General features: G+C 44.5%; 1 protein-coding gene across 1 annotated transcript in view; it reads right to left on the bottom strand.

Moving 5' to 3' along the window:
* Positions 1 to 7,090, bottom strand: part of LOC311211808 (uncharacterized protein C1orf21) — a 105,642-nt gene extending 98,552 nt beyond the window's left edge. The window contains exon 1 of the mRNA XM_084290752.1: positions 6,924 to 7,090. The gene's annotated coding sequence lies outside the window, so the exon portion shown is untranslated. The remainder of the gene's footprint in view (positions 1 to 6,923) is intronic.
* Between the last annotated feature and the right edge of the window lie 14,054 nt (positions 7,091 to 21,144).

The following is a 21,144-nucleotide window of genomic DNA, read 5'->3' as shown; positions in this document are numbered from 1 at the left end:
GCCGAGCATTTGTTGTTCTCCTAAATGCTGTTACTAAGTCTGAGGCCTCTTATTCCTTTTTTTTTTTTTTCCCTCTCTTTAGGAAACACTCTCACTCTTGCCAAAACATCAGAGATGCAGAACGCTAGCCATAGGAAAATCCACCTCAGAGTCAGCTCCTGTCGTTGGGGGAGAACAACAAACAAACCCCATGCTCTCAGCTGACAGCCATCAGGATGTGTCCATTAGGGTTGCGCCACTCCTCTCCGCTCTGTCAGGCTGACGGAGTCTGGCTGTTTGTGCTGGGGACGCCAGCCGCTGCTGACGTCCTTGCTCAGGGCTGTGCCGTGGTCCCCGGTACACAATCTGCTCCACAGCACGCAGACAGGCTGCTGCCATTTCAAAAAGCCTTCCTGGCAGATTTCTGCCAACTGAAACAGCAAGATTTGGGGCAGCCAGGGGCTAATTTATCTCTATATGAACGCCTGCAGGCATAATTCTCACAGCTCTTCCAAACAAATGATTTTCATTGTGAGGGCAAAGGAAGACTACCCCCTCAACCCAGTTTGTTTGGATTTTAATTAGCATCCACCACTGCAGCATTTGAGACAAAAGAAAGAAATTCTCCCTCTCCCACAAGCATCAGGGAAGTTTCAACTTCAAAGATACTCATATGATGCAACCAAAGTAGAAAGGTTACGTGTTTTTTGTTTGTTTGTTTTGTTTGTTTGTTTTTTTAAACAGAGAAAACCCGACAGAAATTATTTCAGAAGCTTGTTCACTGGGAAGTTTTGATTTTCGTTTGGGTAGTACAGGCCAGCCACTTTTAAATGATAGGGCCCCATACCTGACAACTAGGGAGTAATTAAAAACATTTATCATAAGGAAAAACTATCTTCATAAGAACCCTGAATGGAAAAAATAACAGAGACAACATTAGACCGGCTGCCTTTTCTTTCACCCCCGAAATACTCATACCAGTTGCTCCTCTGTGCGTTTCTGCAGTAGGTGGAGGGGACAGCAGCCATATCTGCTCCCCTGGCTTATTCAGCGGCTCCAGTTCTGCTATTTCAGATTTGCGCAAAAATAAAAGCTCAGGAGAGAAAGCTGAGCCTCCGGGCATCCACCAGACCACAGCTGCCACGTGCATACGTAACGAGCGCAACTGCCCTGGAAGGCAAAGAGCAGCCCCCCGTCCGTCAGCATCACAAGCGCACCTTCAAGCACCACTCGCACCGGCTCCAGCGGGCACACAGCCGCTGCGGGCGGCTTCACCACACACATCCAGCCCCACAGAGAGACCCTCACCACGCTGACTGTGTGTCAGCTGCCTCCACACAACGGCGTGGCTGAGATGAGGAGGCCCGTTGGCAAAATGAAGCAGCAGGGCCCAAGCTGGGTATCGCCGGAAGAGAGAAACATCTTAGTCATCCCTCAAAGTGAAAGATGAAATGGGCTTACAGCCCACTCCCAGCCTTAAAAAGGCAGCCTTGGCTTGCTTTTACCAAGCGGTTCTTTCCTCTGACTGCTCCAAGTAAAGACGTGCAAATACTTAGAACTTTATTTAACCGTTCAGAGAAACGTACTGGGCAAATGTACTGTACTCCACATAGGCCACTTCAGCCCCTTTTCCCCAGGATCTGGGCATCAACACCGGCATGCCATCGAGAAACCTGCCAAGGTCACGGGAAGTGCTGCGCCACCGTAAGAAAGGCAAGAATAATAACTTGCTCCCAGCTCTGCCTTCCTGCTAAAACAATCTGCCCACCCAACATCCTGAACTGCACAGGCTCCACAAATCTAATTAGCCATGAGTCGAAAACATAGAGATCTGTTTGTCAAATATGCATAATTACATTAAAGTTGTCGTGCTTTTATTAATAAAAACTTGGAAAGAGATGAGATACAAATACAAAGGAGAAAAGTTTAAAAGGTAAGTGCCTCCCCTTCACCGAATAAAAAGCTGTCTTTGTGCGGACAATGCACATATTGGGCAACTTGGATACATTTTTCCTTGTTTGTTATAAAAGCACACGATGACCAAGGTCCTTTTATGTTCTGACGTATGACTGGGTTCCAGCTAAATATCGTTTCACGGAGTCCAAGGGGTGAGGCGATGGTATTTATAGACATGCTCAGAGCTAGAATTTTGGTTAGCGGCAACATAGCTATGGCCCTAACCACCCAACACACCCTGCTGGGAAAATGCCCACCTGTATATATAGATCCTGCCACGCTCTTCCTATTAAACACGCATTTCAAGCAAACTTGCTTTTTACCCATCGGTTTTGGAAAAAGATCACATCTACAGCTTCCTCTTAAAGATACAGAGATAGAAGAAAAACAGAGGCCACTTTAAGAGCTCAACTAGTTTAGAAGAGCCCTGTCCAGAGGCTGCCCAATATTCCAGTGAAGCCGTTGGGCACTGGCATCTCTTCACTCCACAGCTACCTCCCTTAGAGGCACGCTACGGCTGACAGCCATGCAGGCGATGCTGCTGGATTAATGCTCTGTTGTGGAGATCTTAACCATGTGCATGCCCAGTTGTTTCATATAGCATCACTATGTAAGAGTCTCTATTTTTAAAACAAACAGAAAGTGTTTGTCAGGTCACTCTCTACTATTATCCCATCCGTAAACCAGTAAACTGAAATGCCACCCACTTTAATCCTAAATTCACCGGCTTGAGGGTGCAACAGCAGTATAAAGTGACAAGACAAACACTTTCTGTTTGCTTTAAAAAGTGGAAGTTTGACCCACTTTAAACAACAGGATCTCAGGAACTGCCAGAATAATAAAACACAAATGAACGAACCGCTGGAGGGCCTCTTATAATAAACCAAACCTAACTGCCATTACTGCTATAACCCACGCAGACGCCTGGACCACCACGACAAAAGCAGTTACCATAGGTTGGTTCACAGTCCAAAGACCCCACTTGCCTGCTACACACAGAAATTGGGGATTTAAAAGGCAACTTCTTAACACCCACCCATTCCCTAAGTGGTCTGGGATGGTGTGGTGAAAGCTAACCAGAAGACCAATGTAGGGAGCCAGTCCTTGGTTTTGCTGTGTGATGCCACGCTTCTTGGAAGCCCTATTTCTTAACTTCAAGCTCTTTACTACTATTTTTCAGTGCTGCTTCCCTCATCCTTCCACATCCCCTAAACTGCTGCACCAAATACCTTGCACAGATTTACTTTGGCAGGAACTTCAAACAACACTGCTGAAGTCACTGCTTGGCATACAGCAACTCTTTTGTAGTCTGCATGGGTCTGAACCGAGACTTACTGAAATCTATGTACAGGATGTATAGCTACAGAAATCTCATTACTTCTTGGGTTTTAACTTTTTTTTTTTTTTTGCATACAGTCACCTAAATGTGACAGCTGCAATGGTACATAACTAGGAAAGGTGACTGAAAGTGTTGCTGGGAGCATACCTTACTGCAAACATATGGCAGTTATCTTTGCATACATTCTAAGGCTTGTCAACTTCTCCAAACATAGCATTTTCCATGTAAAAATCTAAAAAGGAAGATAATGTCCCCAAACACAGATGAAAATCACAAGACAGGTGCTTCAAATGGCAGGCCGTAAAACAAACAAACAAAAAGATTTTAAATACTTTTCGGAGTACACAGCTGCACTGTAAGTTCACCAACACTGAACACTAATGCTGTGAACACTAACGGGTTTTCAAAATACACTCAACAATTCCAGAGAAGCCCGTCCATCAGCAGCTCTTACACACAACTGGAACTGCCAGCCCAAAGTCCTCGCAGAGCGGGGACTGCTGGAAGACTGCACCAGGACAGCGACAGCACTGCAGCTAGGCAGCCCCATCAGAGGACAGACGCTGAGCTAGACAGAGCTCTGGTCTCCCCAAGAGCAACTGATCTTGTTCAGCTCACAAAGCTAAAGAAGACACTGACCTGTCAATAAACTGGAGTTGAAGTAGACTAGTACCAGTAGAAGACATGGTCTTAAAGTTACTGACTGCTCATCCCATTACACACCGCCTCTTCTCTGAGCATCTTGCAATAATACGGCCTGAACAGTATTTCCAATTGCCAAAAGTACCTTTTTAGATTCCAGTACACCCAAAATGTGCTTGCATACATTTAGTTGCATGTATTTTATATAGCGCAAGGATAAGCCAGTAGCATAGCAATATCTGTTTGCAAGTGCCTATGAAATCCCTTTGCAATTAGATGCCTGCTTAAACAGAGGCAACAAGGAAATAAGTAACAACAATTAAGAACAAAAAAAACTTTCCAGAATATTTTTTGAATGATTATAAAAAATAAAGTGCTGTTCTATCATCTTCTGCAGAAAGATGGAGGAGAAACATTAAGGTCTTCCTTACCTTTCCCTGAACAAGAGACAGATTGGAAGGGCTCAAGTTCCACATCAATGTAAAAGGACTCCGGCCATCTGCCTGACATGAGTCAGTTACTCCTTCTTGCCCCCAAACGCCTCACGCCGGTGCACACCGTCATACCGGTGGGCATATGTCACACTGCAGTATTTTTGGAGTGAGGTGCACTTCCACGGCACCAGAGCCCACACGAGATGGCTGCGCTATGAGCTGCGACCACAGATAGGTCCCCAGCTAGACCCTGCACAGAGAGACTCGGACAAGCGGTCCTTGCCGTAACACGGATAAACGCCTCCCTCCTCTCCAGCTTCTTCCCCAACATCACAGGCTTCCCTCTCCTGCCTCCCAGCTCTCAGCCCTGCCGGCACGGTCTCACCTTCGCTGTGCCGGCATTGCTGATGCCTACGTCACACAGCCCATCCCACCCCAGCCATGCCCCATCGCCTCCTCTCTGAGTAGATTCAGGGAGACGAGCCTTAAAATCGCTCCTGCCGCAACGCTGCTTCCACGACAACAAGGAGAAACAGCCAACTAATAATGGACTGGTTGAGGGGCTTGCCAGCTTCAGCAAACACGTCTGGAATGACTTTTTTCTTCTAAAGCTTCCAGTTGAGCATTGGTCATCTTGGACGCAACACCTGTGCTGCAACAAGCAGAGCCCACGCAGCACCCCAGGCTGGGCACAAAGACATTTGCTCATCAACTAAATGAGGCTGCAAGCAACTTTGCCCATGCACGCGGGCTGTGCCTAATGTACTGCAGAAGCCCATGGAATACAGACAATCAATAGTAAGCACATTATAATACTGAGAAGTTTAGCGAGATATATTTACTATGTCAATGTGTCCATCCCTTGAGTTTTGGTCAAATATTTGTAATGCGCTACCTGCAGCGCCTCTCTCAGCTGCTGTCAACCTAACCTATGATGTTATAAATACCATTTGTTTACCTGAAGTTGAATGATCGTTTCAACTTTGTTAATCTGATTGCATAACAACCTACAGCAGCCTTAAGTAACTAGGCTGCAGTCTCCAGATTAGTTGACAACTAACAGATCAGTCATTTCAGCACCCTGTTTTTTGGAAAAAACAAAAACCAAAGTGAAATAGATAATGCAGAAAGAAGAAAATCCAAGCACCTGGCTACTGCTTTTGGAGCTGGCTACAGCATGAGACGTATCGCAGCATGCAGATGCGGCGTAATAACTTCACACCTGGTCCACGCTGCTAGCACAAGCTAATGTGAAAGGTCTGCAACCAGAACACAACATTGCGCAATTAAAGCGCACTCTGTCACATCTTATTCGCAGCTATCACATAGGCTATTAGGCAAACTACACTGCATGTATACAGCGGATTTCCAAAACAAGCGATCGCATGTGTACAAACAAAGGGCATCATTTCCATGGCGGGTCCCACAAAAGCCTCTCTGCTGCCTAGATGGGAGATCTCCAGTCAGTAGTGCCAAGCTGGCCCTGCCCTCCCTAGACCTTGTACCCCTCTGGAAACACCCACAGACAAGGCACCTCCCAAGACAGAGTAACATTTAAAGGTTCTGTAGATGACGGGAAGATTTCTAGTTGCGTTTTATTACATTACCACCAAGCCTTACACAAACCCAGCTGCCCCATTATACAACGCGAGGGCTAACGTAAGGTTAAGGAGCGTCAGTGCCACTGTGCTCGGCTTGCACTGAAGGGCACAAACCTCCGGCCCCTGTATGTGGCGGACATTCAGAAACCTGCTGGTTAAACCTGCTGGTTGGCAAGTTCAGAAAGCAACACCCAGCCGCACGGATCGCTCCCAGCAGGCTGGGGCCAGGAGCCTTGCATCAGGAGCCAAGCAAACGGGGCACGGGGATGGCAAAGGCCGGGCGCAAGGGAAAGCGAAGAGGGCAAGGGGCGCGTTTGGGCACCTCACTTCCCACCGGCCCCGAGCAACCAAGAGCCAGCACGAACAAAACCCACCCGCAGGCCTCACCCGCAGGCCCCCTCACCCCGCCGGGCGGCGGCCACCGGCGACCCTGCCCTGCCCCGCGGCCCCCCACGGCCCCGGCCGCCCCAGGGGCACGGGGGGCCGGCAGGGCAGGACCGGGGCGAGCGGGGGGCGAGCGGGGAGTCGCCGCCCCCGGGCTCAGCCGCACCGCCAGCCTGACACCTACCGGGCAGCGGCGGTCGTGCCGCCCGGCTCCGGCCGCCCGGCGCTAGCCCCTTCAAAGAGAACGTGGCGTTTCTTTTTTTTTTTTTTTTTTTTTTTTGACACGAAAAACGCGCTGCTCCCCCCGCCGGGAAGCCCTGCGGGCCGAGAGGCTGCAGGGAGGGCCCCGGCCCCGCTCCGTGCCCGGCGCCGCTGCCCGCACAAAGCCCGGCCGCGAATAAAGGCTCGCCCGCAGAGCCTGGGCGGCCGGCCCCCGGCGGAACGAGGCGAGCCGAGGCCGCGCGGCACGGGCACGGACACGGCTCCCGCCCCGGGGGGCGACGCCGGGCCCCGCTCCCGGCAGCCCAGGCCCGGGCCTCCGCCGGGGAAGCGGCGCCCCCCTCCCGCGGCCGCCCCGGGGGCGCTCACCTCAGGCGCCGCTGCCGCCCCGCAGCGGCTCCCCCGCCGTCAGCGGGCGCCGGCCGCGGGCTGGAGAAGGACGGGGAGGCGCGGGGCGAAGAGGGCGGCTCCGGCGAAGCGTGCGAGCGCGAAGGCGGCGGCAGCCGGGCGCGGAGCGGCCTCTCCGGGCAGCCGGGGCGGGCCGAGGCGGGGCCGGGGCGGTGCGGAGCGGAGCGGGGGGCGGATGGAGCCGAGGAGGAGCCGCCCGCCCGCTCCTCCCGCTGCTGGGGCCGGCCCCCGGCCCCCCCGGGTGACGCCGGGCTCCAGGGTCGCCCAGCCCTGCCCCGCCCAGCCCTGCCCTGCGCCGGCCGCTCGCGGTTGCCCTCGAGGCTCCGAGGAGGAGCCGGGGCAGCGGCTCCCTCCTGCCCGGCACCGCCGCCTGTTCCCCCCCCACCCCCCGGAGGCTGCGTTGCGGGCGAGCCGCGGGGCTGGCGGCAGCCTCCCACCGGCACCGTCCTGCCTGCGTTGGGGGCCCCGCGGGGCTCTGGCGGAGGCGGCTACCCGCACCTCGGGACTGGCTGGCCGCCGCCGGGCCCGCCGACGTTAAGGGCAGAGGGGTAGCGGGGTGCGAGGCCTCCCGCGGCCGCACCGCCTCCTGCAGCGCCTCACATGCCCCCGAATGCGAAGTGTGGATTTGTCGCGCCTCGGCGAAAATCCCTGACTCGGAGTTGCCCCAACTCTGCTGGGCTGAGGAGGGCAGATGCGGTGGCGTAACCTGTCCTCCCAGTTCCGCTGGTAAGCTCCCAGCAGAGCGGCAGTGCCTGAATGTGCTGAGTAGGGTCGGACCGGGCCCTGACTCACACAGGGGCGGTTTGCTGCACGGGCTGGGGCTCAGCGCTTCGTGCTTTTAAGAGTAATGAGAATTTGTGCGTGGGCTGTCGCTACAGAAGTGCTGAACCGGCGGTGACCTGGCCTCACCTTCTGCCCTGGCAGGGGGGAGCTGGAGGGCTGATGGCCGTCTCTGTCTCTCTGATGTTGGGTAAGGACACACCAGGGCCACGTAAATATGCAGAAATATGTCCCCTTTTCTGCTTAAACAGAGGCAACTGGGTTAGACTGGGCAAAGATTTCTCAGTAAGGCTGAACCCTGGGAATCTTTTCCCACCCCTCTAAGCTCAAGTCCTTTTGGCTTTAAGTTTAAACCCCATTCCCTTCTGTGACTATCCCCGCCATTCTTTCTTCCTTATTTTGTAGGATTAACGATAACATTAGCTAAATATCTCATTACACTTTCTCTACTTCACGCTATGGCTTTGAGACATTTCTGCGTAGCTTCCTGCCTCCAAAGATCTCACAGATAAATCACCTGGTGATGGGTATTACTGACACTGCGTACGAGTACGGGTTTGTTTGCAGAAGTAGCCTAACCCGAAGGCTTATGAATGCTGCACAGACTCGTCTGCTCTGTCTTGGCCATATTGTACTTTTGAAACAGATGCATCACACTTAAGGTTCTGAAGATGTTTAAAATAAGAACATGTCCTTAATTAAAGTGAAGAGCCTCATAAGGGCCCATTTAACAGTAGTAAGTTAGTATTAAAAATGCCCACTTTCTAATGCTTTGTTTCAAACACAAATAATCAGACAGGGTAATGTAAAGTACTTGTGTCATTTTTATAGTCATTTTGAAAATCCTTTAAAAATTTTCCCTACTAGCCAGTTTGTTCTGTTCCATTGACTGTTACAAATACAATTACAGTTATTATCTACTTTCTGCTTTTTAATTACTACACTGAAATCTTGTTTGCACACCGGGGGTGGCAGTCATGCAGTGATAGGACTTTATCAGGTCAAGCTGTCGTTACATGCTCTCTGATTCTATGTGCAGTATTTGTGTGAGCAGTTCAATACTTGGTGTCTGTGAGCGAAAGGGCAGGGATTTGTTTCATTCTCACTCCTTGACCTAAAAGTCTTGTGACAGAGAAGAAACCTCTGTGGATGGACTTCTCAGCATGCTCTGGAGAACTTCCCAGCACCCAGAGCATCTCAGGGTAGAAGTCTAAGTGTGTTGGGGTGAGAATACACCAGACATCTAGATAGGGTAAGAGATGCAGAAACAGATTCCTCTGCCTTTGGTGTCCTTCTCCCGCTCAGCAATGGGGCAGCAGAGTGGTTCTCTACCTTATTGTGATTTTTTTTCCCCTGAAATTCAATCCTTTTTAGCTTTATTGCAGCATGTGCTCAAAATTTCACAGGCAAAACCTTTTTTGTATCCACAGAAGCAGTCTGTGGGTATGGAGGCATAGTTTTTCATGAAAAGGACTGTTGACAGAAAAAATGGAGGCTGGGGTGAGGCTTGTGTAGCTTTTTCAGGTTGTTTTTTTTGCCAACAAGTGCTACCATGTGAACTAGAAAGACTTTAGTAAGCATACTTTTTCTTATCATTTACAGTTTTAGCATCTTCCAGTAAACCAGGCAGAGATGTTTATATCTAAGGACATTTCTCTTTCACCATTATGAAAATGTTAAGATAAATAACAGTTTGTTTGCCAAATCATTGGCAAGATCCCATTTGCAGTCACTGCTACCTTCCTCTTTCTAGCAATCTAATTATTTTTCTCAGAATTGGAAATCACTAGGAGAAAGGTGGACATAAACAACATCAAGAGATTCCAGAAGAGGGAATATTTTCAACTCTAGGTTGACAAGTTTGAAGTTGGCCAACTGAGCTTTTTACCCTGTTTGCTACAGAGTGCCTGATAGTGTTTCCTAAGACACATGGATCTTTCACAGTGAAAAATACATGATTGCTATGCTGCTGTAACTGTGATTCCAATAAAAATGACCAAAAAAGAGCAGCATAAAGCAAACATATTTTGTTTAGCTTCCATGAACAAAACTCTCTGATGTTTTCCTTGTGATGCATGCTGCTAGTTAACGTTCATAATGGAATTACTTACATGTATATATACTTCTCCATGCACAAATTTGTCGATCAACTCTTTGTATACTGCTGTAGTATAGTCAACGTTACTTCTAAAAGAAGAAAATACTTATTTCCCTGTTTTCTCATGCTTGATTTACTCATTTTTTGAGACAGCATACTTGGCAGTTGTTTTTGGAAGCTGGAAGATGATAAGTAGTGTAAACAATTTCTGATCTCCAGAACCTATTTGGTACCAAGTGTCCGCTGAACCTGATTCTCTGCCCCTGCCTAGTGATGCCTGAACCTGAGTATTAGCGCATTGCCCTGAGAACAAATTATGATTTTAATATCAAAACCAAGGGCAGCGGGTTGTTTCTGCGAGAAGACAACAGCTTTCATCATGAAAGAAAAAGAAACCAGCTTTCTCAATTCGGTGCTCCTGGTGCTGTGGGAATGAAATGACTTCGAGTGCGGTATCCAGGGACTTAAAGGGTAGCCAGAGATAAAATTTGCAAAGACAAAACTCTTTCCAGCCTTTTCTGGTCAGAGGATTAATGTAAGAAAAAGTAAAAAAAAAAAAAAAAAAAAAAAAACTTGCAAGACACTCAAAAATCTTTGAAAGGAGAACGAGGGTAGAAATCAATACCAAGAGAGTCGGTAGCTCCAGACTACAACTGATCATCTTCTTTTGAAGGAAGCTCCAACTCCAGGCTAAATTCTCCCATGCTAGATTTTAGAATCCTTTCTTCTCTAAGATAATAGCTTGTGTTCCACTGAAATCAATAGGTTTGTAATCGGGAAGCTGTTACCAAGTGAGGCTGCGTCTGACGTAAGTGGGAGGTTTGTTCATATTGACCCTGACACAGCAATGAGCTAGCTGGAGCAGACAGGGACGTGTGTAATTTAATTCCCAACAAAGTCAGCAGGCTTTAAAGTTGTGCACAAGGTGGTGAATTGGTGTCTCAGATTGAAAATTTACGCTATGATAGATTATTTATTGGCTTGATCGACATGTTTTTTCTATTCTGATAAATCTGCTTTAGTAGAGTATGGTTTTTACCCTGGCTGCTATGTATTATCTCCAGTGTGGATCCAGTTGTGGCAGGATTGTGTGCCTGTTTTCTTATGCTCATACTCACATTATAGCATGCTTACATTCACTAAAGAGCATTTTCAGTACACTGTCACTAAGTATGTAGGGAGATTTAAAAGTGTTGCAGCTGGTATATGTGCTGAACAAGCCTCAAAGACGTAAAATGTAAAAGGGAGTGTTGGAAAAGGCAAGAGGGTAATTAAAACGGTGGCTTAGAAACACTGCTTTAAGCCATTTATAGAAAAAAAAAAAAGTATTTGGCATCAAAGTGTCAGTATTTCCTGACACTTTAATGAAGCTCTGTATTTCAGAAACAGGAAAAATTAGAGAAGTCATGGCCCAGCTTACAGATAAATAGGTGAAATTGCTACACATTTTTCCCAGTCAATGCTAGTTGAGAGGAAAACTAAAATGTGTGTAAGTTGTTGTTGGGCCAATAGACACCAATAGGTGTCTAGAACCTGCCTGGGAGATGCTAATGTAAACCTCAACAACAGCACGCTCATTTTCCCTTTAAGAATAATAGTTCCAAAACATGGAACTCTTACCTAAACATGCTGATATTCAAAGGTCTTTGTAAACATAATCTTTAGGGTTGGAAAACACAATTACTGTGAAAGGATTATGACATCCAGGATGATTAAGCCATTCCTCTGTCCCTAAGGACAGGAGGAGAATCAGAGCCAGGCTCGCTTGGATGAGATTGCTGGTGCTGCTTGATAATGAAGAGAGGACAGAAATGCACAGGCTATCTAGATTTAGTCTCCTTTCATGGATTTTCCATGCCCTGTAAAATTTACAGATGTCACTTACAAAAATTTGTACTTGCTGAAGTGGGTTTGATGCTGTAAATCAAGGAGCTGCTCTTTGAGCTGTTCTGCTGCTTGACAAGCAATACAGGAACAGATGCGTGAACTCCCTGGCTTCTTTTTAATGGTGCATTAACATCAAAGTCTAGCTTTACATATTTAAATGATTACAAATTAGTGCATGTTTGTTTTGCACAATCCGGCCCTGCTCATTGCATTCACTGTTGTTATTAAAATGGAAAAAGTGTTAATCTGCTATAAAGAAAAAAAAATGGATTGCAAATTCTCAGCATATTAGAGAATGCATTTTAAGAAATAATTATTTTAGAGTAAATAATGCCCTTGGAAATGTGGATTGCTCTTATTCACCTCACTGGGCAGTACACCTGTTCAGATGGCAGGGTGGTGATGGAAATATTTTAAAAAAGTCAAAGATTAATCTGCATTACTTAAAGCTGAGTAATACTCCTGAAGATTCTTGTTTACGTTTTTGTCATCACAGAATAGGGCCTACATTAAAAACTTGGGACCGAAAGCAAGCCCAGCTGTAGAAGATACCTATAGGTACTTCAGGGAATTTTCAGAAAAGCTTTACTGATCACAGTTTTACATGCAATGTTTGTTTCTTTACTCTTCAGATTAAATTATTCTGTCTATACCTGGCCTTGCAATTAGGCAAGATAAGACAAAATAGGTAGATAAGTCCTCAGATAAGCCATGAATATTTTGGATGCTGTATAAATGAAAATAAAGGTCAGTGTCAGAGCATCCAATTCTGAGGTCCTAATTCCAGATTAATATATTAGGAAAGCTGTCCTCTAACAAGGTAGTACATGATCTGAAGATACAGGAATTTAGTGACAACCAAGCACTGGATACTGTGCTCCTGCTTAAGACACCAACAGAAAAGCCATTTGATTTTATTGTGCAGAACTGGATTCAAAGCTCATGCTGAGTAATGCTAGTTCCTGAGTTAGCACCAAAAGTGGAGAACATTTTCTTCTAGTCTACACTTGCTTCTCCCTTCTGCTTTGACAGGCTAGCATGTCTTCTGTTTATTCCTCCTAAGCTAACATAGCTCATTTTGACACTAAATTCTTAAATAGCACTTATGTGAGCAGCTGCATGTCCTGATCTGGAAAGGTGGCACTCTCCTGTTGGGAGCATTGAAGGACACTGCTCACCAGTGAGTTCTCCTTCTGGCATAGGTTTTTGCAAAGCACACATCCACTCCCACTCCTCCCCTTTCCATCAGAAATGTATGGTTTTGTCTGCATTAGAAATCAGACCCCATTCGTTAGAAAAAGGGAAATTGTCCCACAAGGAGACCCCATCCAGAATTGCTTTGGGATCTGCACTGCCTGCTCATACAGACTATACATGCTATATACATACATACATATATACATACATATATACATACAGACTATAGCATTCAGATGTGCTGTTGTGGCAAATGTCATGGAGGAGGCTCCCAAAACTGTGGCTTAAATTAGAAGGGTTATTTGGAAGCCATCCTTCATACAGGGTACTTTATTTTGAGTTTGCTGTCTGAGTATTTGGAAAATAGTTGGGTTGGTATGATGGGAGATAAGAGTTGCTATGTAATGATTCCTTGGTGGGACAACTGTAATACAACAGTAGCAGTTTACTTGTTATGATAAGATCTTAGCTGTTGATGTTGAATATTGAGACTGCTATTTTAGGAGATATGCATTGTTAAGATTTACGCAAATCAATCTTTCAGGGCCCATAAAGATAATCTTAGCAAGAACATAAAAAAAAACCTGGAGGTTATAATAATAATGTAGAATTAGAGGATTTTTCATGTATTTTAATGTGCCAGACAAAAAAAAAAATCCATGTTTTTAACCAGATGAAGGATTGCTTCAAACAGTAAAAGGCAAGATGGGTGAAGTTATCATTTGTGTATTACCCCAGACATTTATCAGCATTTCAGTAAGGAACTGTGCACCATGTGCAAAGTTAAACATGTACACAACTTTTATTAGATCAGGGTCTCAGGTTCCGACATCTCTTACACAGATGGAAAAGCAGGGACAAACAGTGATTCAATAAGTAGCCTACAGAACACAGACTCAGAGAAGAAAAGCTACCAGCTGTGGCTAATACAACATGTTTTAAGAGCTAGCATGAGTTCCTCCTTTTTATGCACTGAAGGTGGGTATTGTAAAGCAATATATAAATAAATGGATTTATCTGTTTATTTTTTGTACCAAAAGGAAACCATACTGATGTTAGAATAGTGCTGTCCATATGGGAGAGAAGGTCTACTTCACTGTGCAACATTGCATGTTATTCTTTTTTTAATTTCCAAGCCAAGGAAATAAAGAAAAATATTCTATGCCATTATGCTGCTATTATGGCAGAGAATTTAATTGAATTCAAATCAAGGCAAAGTTATGATTCCCTTAGAAATAGTAACTTGGTCCAAAACACTGAGCTGTTTTGGAATTACTGTTACTATGCACCTTTACAGAAAATATTAAGCTGATGGAATATATGTATTATAATCAATAAGGGAACTATTACTTTGAATTTCACAACTTATAAGGATATATGATTAATCACAGTTGTGTTTTGATTATAATTTTTACATATAAGTTACGATACAGAGCTATAGTGTAGTATTTGTCTCCCTCATCTTAGGCATCTCAAAGTTAAATGTCCATGTTACAGCTAGTCATCCATGGCTCCTTTAATAGCCAATGGAGAGAAATAGTAAGGGACAGAAATAAAGACCTCCAAAGGCTTGTTTGTCTGACCTTCTTGTGTGAGTATCCTAAGATGAAGTGCATGACCTCATGGAGGCTTGCATTGTGTTCAGGTACCTAGCTTGAGCACGGGCAACTAACTTGTGATGTCTTACCTGAATGAGGTGAATCCCATCCTCAGGGAGCAACTCTTATTAAGGCAATCATTCCATTGTCATTTTAGGCAGCTTTCTCTAAATAAACATGTAAACTGTTTTGCTGTTTTTGCTTGCCTGCTTTATTAGAGTTTGTTTTTCCTCCTCCAGAGGAAGAATATGTTCAACTCAGAAATACATGGAAATGCTACCCCCTCAGCATTAATTACTAGAAAAAGTGCTTTCAATTCCTTATCAAAACACACTTGTTTGCTCCCTAGGCTGCTCAAAAGTTTCTCTCCTGGAGAAAGAAGAAAAACAGTCAGTAGTAAGAAGGATATTCTTTCCAAAAAAAGACAGGGAGAGTGTTGCCAGCAGTCTTTTCTTAGTGATCTTTGTAGCTTCGAGGCAGGGAGAGGAATTGGAGCAGTGGGTTATTGCCAACTTTACACGGTATCTGTTGTGGAACAGAGAGGTATTAGCGTACTTCCTAACAGAACCAATTAATCATATAGCTTAGTAGAAATAATGCTTTGTGTATGTCATGTTTGAAGGGTTGTAAAAAGTGACATAAAGGACTTGGTTTATTCGTGGAGTCCCATTAATCAGCATGTTCTGTACCTGGTTCTGCTCTAATAGATTATGGTAGGAAAAGGGGGAATTAAAAGGCAGGTATCTGAGACTACACTTCAAAAAAATCTGCAACAAAGTCATAATAGAACATTGTCGTGCTTAAAAATAGAAAATTGCTACAGAGTTCACTCTAGATAAGTTGAGTTTGGTTTGAGGCCAAATCAGAATTAGTGGTTCCATTGAACTGTGTTAAGATGTGACACATAGTTTGGCTGTTATTTACTCATGTTTAACCATAACGAAAAACTGGTCTCTCCATCATTTTGAGCTAATGTCCAAACAATGGGGACTGGATTGGATATAGAAATTCGAATTCAATGTTCAGCTAAAAAATTGTACATCCCAATGTAAGGCCACAAGAATGTCTGTCACTGATGGCCTTGGGGCTGGAAGGCAATCTGACCTGAGGGGTAAAAAAAAAAAAGAGAGACATTTCTTCTACAAACAGACGTTGCTGGATGTTGTTACAGTTTTGCAAAACTAGCTGAAGTTCACGAGCAGCTTCTGTAGATTGTGAAGCCACAGCAGAGGCAGAAGACAGGCACATTACTGTGTGAAATATGTGGTATTAATACCCACCCAGTTGATCAAGCTAATTATAGGTAGAGATAATGCAGCCTTTTCTGAGCTGGAGGCAAGAAGGTCTTACCCCCGTAATACAGGAAAAGAAGGGAAAGCTGCAGCCTTTCTACATCAGCTATAAGATCTGTAGCCTGCTGTTTGTAGGATGGGGTGATCCAGGCTTCCAAAAACAATTAGCAATCTCCCCTAAGGTGGGTTCTGTTCCCTGAAGAAACTATAAGCGAAACTAAATATTAACCTACCTCCAAGCATCATAGCAGTGTAATTTTTTTTTATGACATACTGTGCCTGACATGTTGCAAACATCTGTTACTTGGTTTGCTTTTTGTTTTGTGTACGTGTCTGTGTGTATATGTGCTCTTCTGAGAAGGGTGAGGAGAGGTAGAAGGGAATACCTGCCAGTCTCTGAAGTTCAATGCAACTCAGAGTTCCAGGTGCAAAGCTAAAGGAAAGTTTGATTTAGACAGATTTAAAGATAGATAGCTCTTTAAAGCTACTTAAAGATAAGCAAGTGTCTGTTAGTATTCAGAAGTAGACCTCTCTTCACTTTGCACTGCAACCATAAAGAAATAGAAAGTGTTATTTCCTCCCTCAGTTACAGTGGGATGTGTTCTCCTTCCCATGAGCTGCTATTGGTAGCTAAAAGGTATGGAGCAAACCCAAACCTCTGTGTTACCTGTGACTTCTACCATTGACCAAAAAGGGGGCTGTAGTTTTCATTATCAGATCAGTCAGGAAGTTTTACCCTGCTGAACTCAAGTGGATTAGCTGTAGATGTGATTTCCTCCTAATTGTCTACTTCTTGAAACTTGAAAGTGAGTGGTCTGGTGTTTTAAAGGAATTTGTGTCTTGAAGAGAAGTGACTCTTTGTCAGCCTAGCAAAACATTTAAAAAATAAACAAAAATTGTGGCATCAGTTTTGTTCAGTACTTTTCATCTTGTCCCTGTACATCTCCGTAACTCGATTCCCTAGATAATCTTTGAAAGGCCTGAAAAATCTGATTAAATCTGAAGCTTGACCGTTAACTGAAAGCAGTGTGTCTGAAGGTATACTTTAGTAGCAGGCCTTGTTCACCTCTCATTTGTGTTGCCATGTGATCTGTATGGATGTCATCCCAGTTCCTTCTTTTTGTTGCTCTGTCTTCAAATATATATAATTACGTTGACCTGCTCCACAGCAGGCTTTGAGGTATCTGGATGAGCAGGACTAGATATTTTATTAGCTCATTTAATGTGACGAAGGTGAAGGGAAAAGACTGACCAATTTGTACTCTCTTCAGCGGACACCTCTATCTGGAGGTGGAACAATTAAGTGAACAAAAAACAGTAAACAAGAAACTGAGCAAATCCTAGTTATCAAGGAGAGGATCGTAATATAAAATGAGTGTTTTTTCTGTTTCAGTGAGGACCAAGTCAGGCTCCTAAATGTCTCAATGTACATCACAATATCTGGGGAACAGGAATATTCATCTTAGTTTCGTAGCCACCACCTGTGTTCCTTCCAGAAAACAGCTACCTCCATTAATCTTACCCATTTTACTATATTAAGCGTTACCTATTCTTGTTATCTTGTGACCAGAAGGGAGACTGAAAGCTGTACATAAGCCTGTTAGATATTTGCCTGTACAGCTGAAGAAGTGCTGGAGGAGGTTCCCTCTCGGCCAAACTCCGTGGTGTTGGATGAAGAGCAATCTAACCTGGTAACTGCGAGACTGAGTGGGAATACCCCCTCCCCTGCCAAGCACCAAGGTCCTATGGCTCAAAAGAGGTTTAAGGCTTCTTTCATTGTGTCTATTTGCAAAGAACAAGGAGCCTTCTCTTCGCTTGGCATGATCAGGACAGTTAGATGAGAATCAGCTTTGGATGGAGAGCTGGGAACCCAGCCTGAGCTCTGCGCTGGGCTTGGTTGTGCGTGGCATCAACTTCAGTGCCTCCGTTTCTCAGTTGTCATTGAAAGAGAAAGAATACTTCTTGGTTCCTAACCTGAGCAGTGCAAAGTTTTATTATGCTGTGTTGGAACAGTACTTGAAGATACAAATCCCTAGCATTACAATTTGTTTCAACATGCATGTCCTGCTAGTAAATTGCAGTATAAAAGCCAAACTCTCATCTCAGTCATGATGGTATTAAGAATAATGCAAGTGATTCAGAAATGTGAGTGGTCCAAAGCCCATAAAAGATACCAGATGTAAGTGAAGCAAATCAAACCAAACCAAACAAAAAAACCCACTGTGTACTACAAAGCAGTATTACGAAGGACTCTCTTAACAATATATGCAGAATATTATTTCTGTTGTAGGAGAAGTGCTGTATATCCTCTCCAGCAGCAGGTAAATTACAAAATCTTTTCCAGGATGCTCTATAAACGTATAAACCTTCTGGGCTAAGAGATGAGTCGGAGACTGTTACCCAATCTGCCCTGGAGCAAGCCAGGAAAGTAGATCTGATGCTGAAAGAGACAGCTATTTCCCAAGATTTATAGACTACAAGTATTTTATTTACTATCCGAGGAAGGAGTCCACACTTGTTGCAAAGAATGAACATAAAATGGGCAGGGTTGGATCCTCCTTGGTTTTGTGTGACTGTGAAAATAAATTAAAGCATCCCTGGAAGCTGAGTGTTCAGGTGTCTTTTGGTCCTGTGAGGTTTCTCAGAAAAGGCTGTCCTGAGAGCTCTGCAGTATGCTCACACGCTTGTGATGTGTGGGGAGCTTGTTAGACCTTAACTCTGAGCTGAAAAAATACAGATGAAGCATGAATAAAAAATATTTAGGTATCATTTTCAACTCACAAGCCAGTGTCCAGCATAGACTGCAAGCTGTTCCTGCTTTTAGCTTTCTTATCATTGAGTCTAATCTGTCTGAGCTGTAGTAGTACATCATCCCCAAACGCTTTGTACAATTTAAGCAGTATGGAGGGGTAATGAACGTTTTTATTTTGGTATGTGCATTCTCAAAGTCTCATTAGAGGTTGCACTAGTATTTACTTGTTTGCATTTCAAATGAAAGGGAGTCTATTTAACAACATCAGCAATTTGGTCAGTATTGGCACAGTTCCAGCGCCGAGTGGAAAGTTGGCTGATGTTTTCATTAGCCTCAGCACTGTATATACTGCTGCAGTTTTTCTTGGGAGAGTGTGTTTTCTGTCACTGTAGTGAGACCAGGGCTGCAGAGGAAGAGCACTCAGTAGGTCTGCCTGCTAAAACCTCAGGTTAATTCCTGAATTAGGTGCTGGAAGTGCCTCCAAGCTTTATGCTTATCATGGTTGTCTCTGCCCCAGAAACCAGCTTGCCTGTCCTTTGTCCATTAAGTGTCTTCTCTTCCTCCTTCTTCTCCACCTTTAAATCCGCAGCTCCATGTGGGAAACCCCAGTTTTTGCCCCTTACCTTCCATACCAGCCCTGTCTGTTGAACAGCTCCTATTTGGCAGCATCTGCTTGCTGTGACTACTATTTTCTGTTCCAAAGATGTGGTTAGCTGAAAAAAGAAGCACGTTTATTCATTCACTGATACTCCTGTGAAAGCACACCATGGGTCATACTGCTTACATAGTTTCTGTGGTAGTTATCACAGTATCTTGCTGATAGAAGAGGATTTTTTCTTAAAAGAGCTTTGAGGAAGGGAAGTGTACTGATTGCTGTGTTAGAGGTGGAAAAACTAAGGCAGGGAAGCAAGATGACTTGCTCAAAGCGTTTGTGGAAGAAGAGTGGGAGGGGAAATCCCATATGCCAAAGAAGGAACTGATCCAGACTGCGGAAGACATGGAGGATGACTCAGTTGCAGATGATAAAAAAATAAAATAAAAAAAAAAGTCAGAAGGCAAGTGAAAGCTTCCCAGAACTCTGGATGAATGCAAGAGAGAGAGGAACTGCATTTGCTGAAATGACTCACAGGAAGTTATCAGCCCATATGCAGCCAGAAGGCTAACCAGTACCTGAGCTGGGCTGGGACATATCTGTGAGAAAACAGACTGTGTGTTACAGGGTCATCTCTACTTGGCTTGAGTGCACTGCTGGGCAGCACACTTGGAGGAGAGCTGCATGCTTACAGGAATCTGAATTCAAACCTCAGAGCAAAACAACCTCTCCTGGATCAATAGTTCTGTTCACAGCAGGGGTTGCAAGACAGGGTCACTGGAAAGTAGTAGATGCTTTGCTACTGAAAAATCTCAATTTCTAGCTAGTAACCATTGCTGTTTTCCACCATTGCTGTACTCAAAGTTACTACTCTGCTTAAACTATAGCTATTTCATGTATTACTGTACATTATTTAATATTTTTTATCTTTAAAAGTGATGGCAAAATAGTCCTCCCAGCATGCTCCTAAGAGTTCTTATTATTCAGTGTTCTGCATAGTGATGCTATAGCAGAGGTTTAGGTGCTCAGAACTACAAAGGAATTAGACTATTCCTATGAATTTAGTAAAGTTAATCTGTACTGGATCAAGTCCATAATTCATCTAAGATAGTTTTTCACGTGTTGAGAGTAGCAAGTAAGTCCCAACATGATGATTTAACGCCAAACCTTGTATTCAGTCACCAAAACGCACATGTGCCTCTGCATCAGTTGATGCTTACTCTCAGTTTTTCAGGGGATACACGTGTTGGTGTTGCTAGTGGGAAAACTATGTGTAAACCAAGAACATAGTGTGTCTTAGTGAAAGGAAGAAAATTCCCTGTTAGCAGCAATTTAACTGAGCAACTCTTATCTCACTGGGACTGGGGTTTCATGGTATACTTGGTAAAGAAATATTGCACCGTATGAGTAAAGCTCCAGGCATTTATCTTCCAGTATCCAAGGAAGTTACCCATGTCTTCCTTTCTGCCACTGGTTGAGCTACAGTACATTGGTGCAGATAAGTACCCAAAAGCACAATGGCTCAATAGGAATGAGTAAAGCCAAGTGAAATTTGAACCAGTATGTTTTTCCTTGGGACGTTTCGGATAGCTCCTATTTCTGTGTGGGCTCCAGATTGTGAGAAGAGATATAGTTACACAGCATCTTTTCTGCTCTTTGCCTGAATCCCAGAGCAAAGACAAAGGGAAGTGTAATAATCATATGGAAAGGGAACTCAGTGATTCTGTTTGGAAAGTATTTCTTACTCATTTTCAGGTTGTGTTGTGCAGGGAAGGTTGCTTGACTTAAAGAACTTCCTTGTCAACCTTGCATTAAATCTGAACCAGGTTATTTTTGTGCATAAGGTAGGCATGTGTGGTTTTGGAACTTGTGCTTCTATGTGTTTTAGTCCATAGTGCAGGTCTTGGTGCAGCAGATTGCTGCTGTTCTTCCTTATCTTCTGCTAAAAGCGAAGAGGAGAATTGCTTGCTTCCCTCATCTTCATGA

This window comes from Netta rufina (genome assembly GCF_964035555.1).
Source record: "Netta rufina genome assembly, chromosome: 8".
NCBI classification, from domain to species: Eukaryota; Metazoa; Chordata; class Aves; order Anseriformes; family Anatidae; genus Netta; species Netta rufina.
The sequence above is the reverse complement of the archived record's forward strand: the minus strand, read 5'-3'. Positions and strand labels throughout refer to the sequence as shown.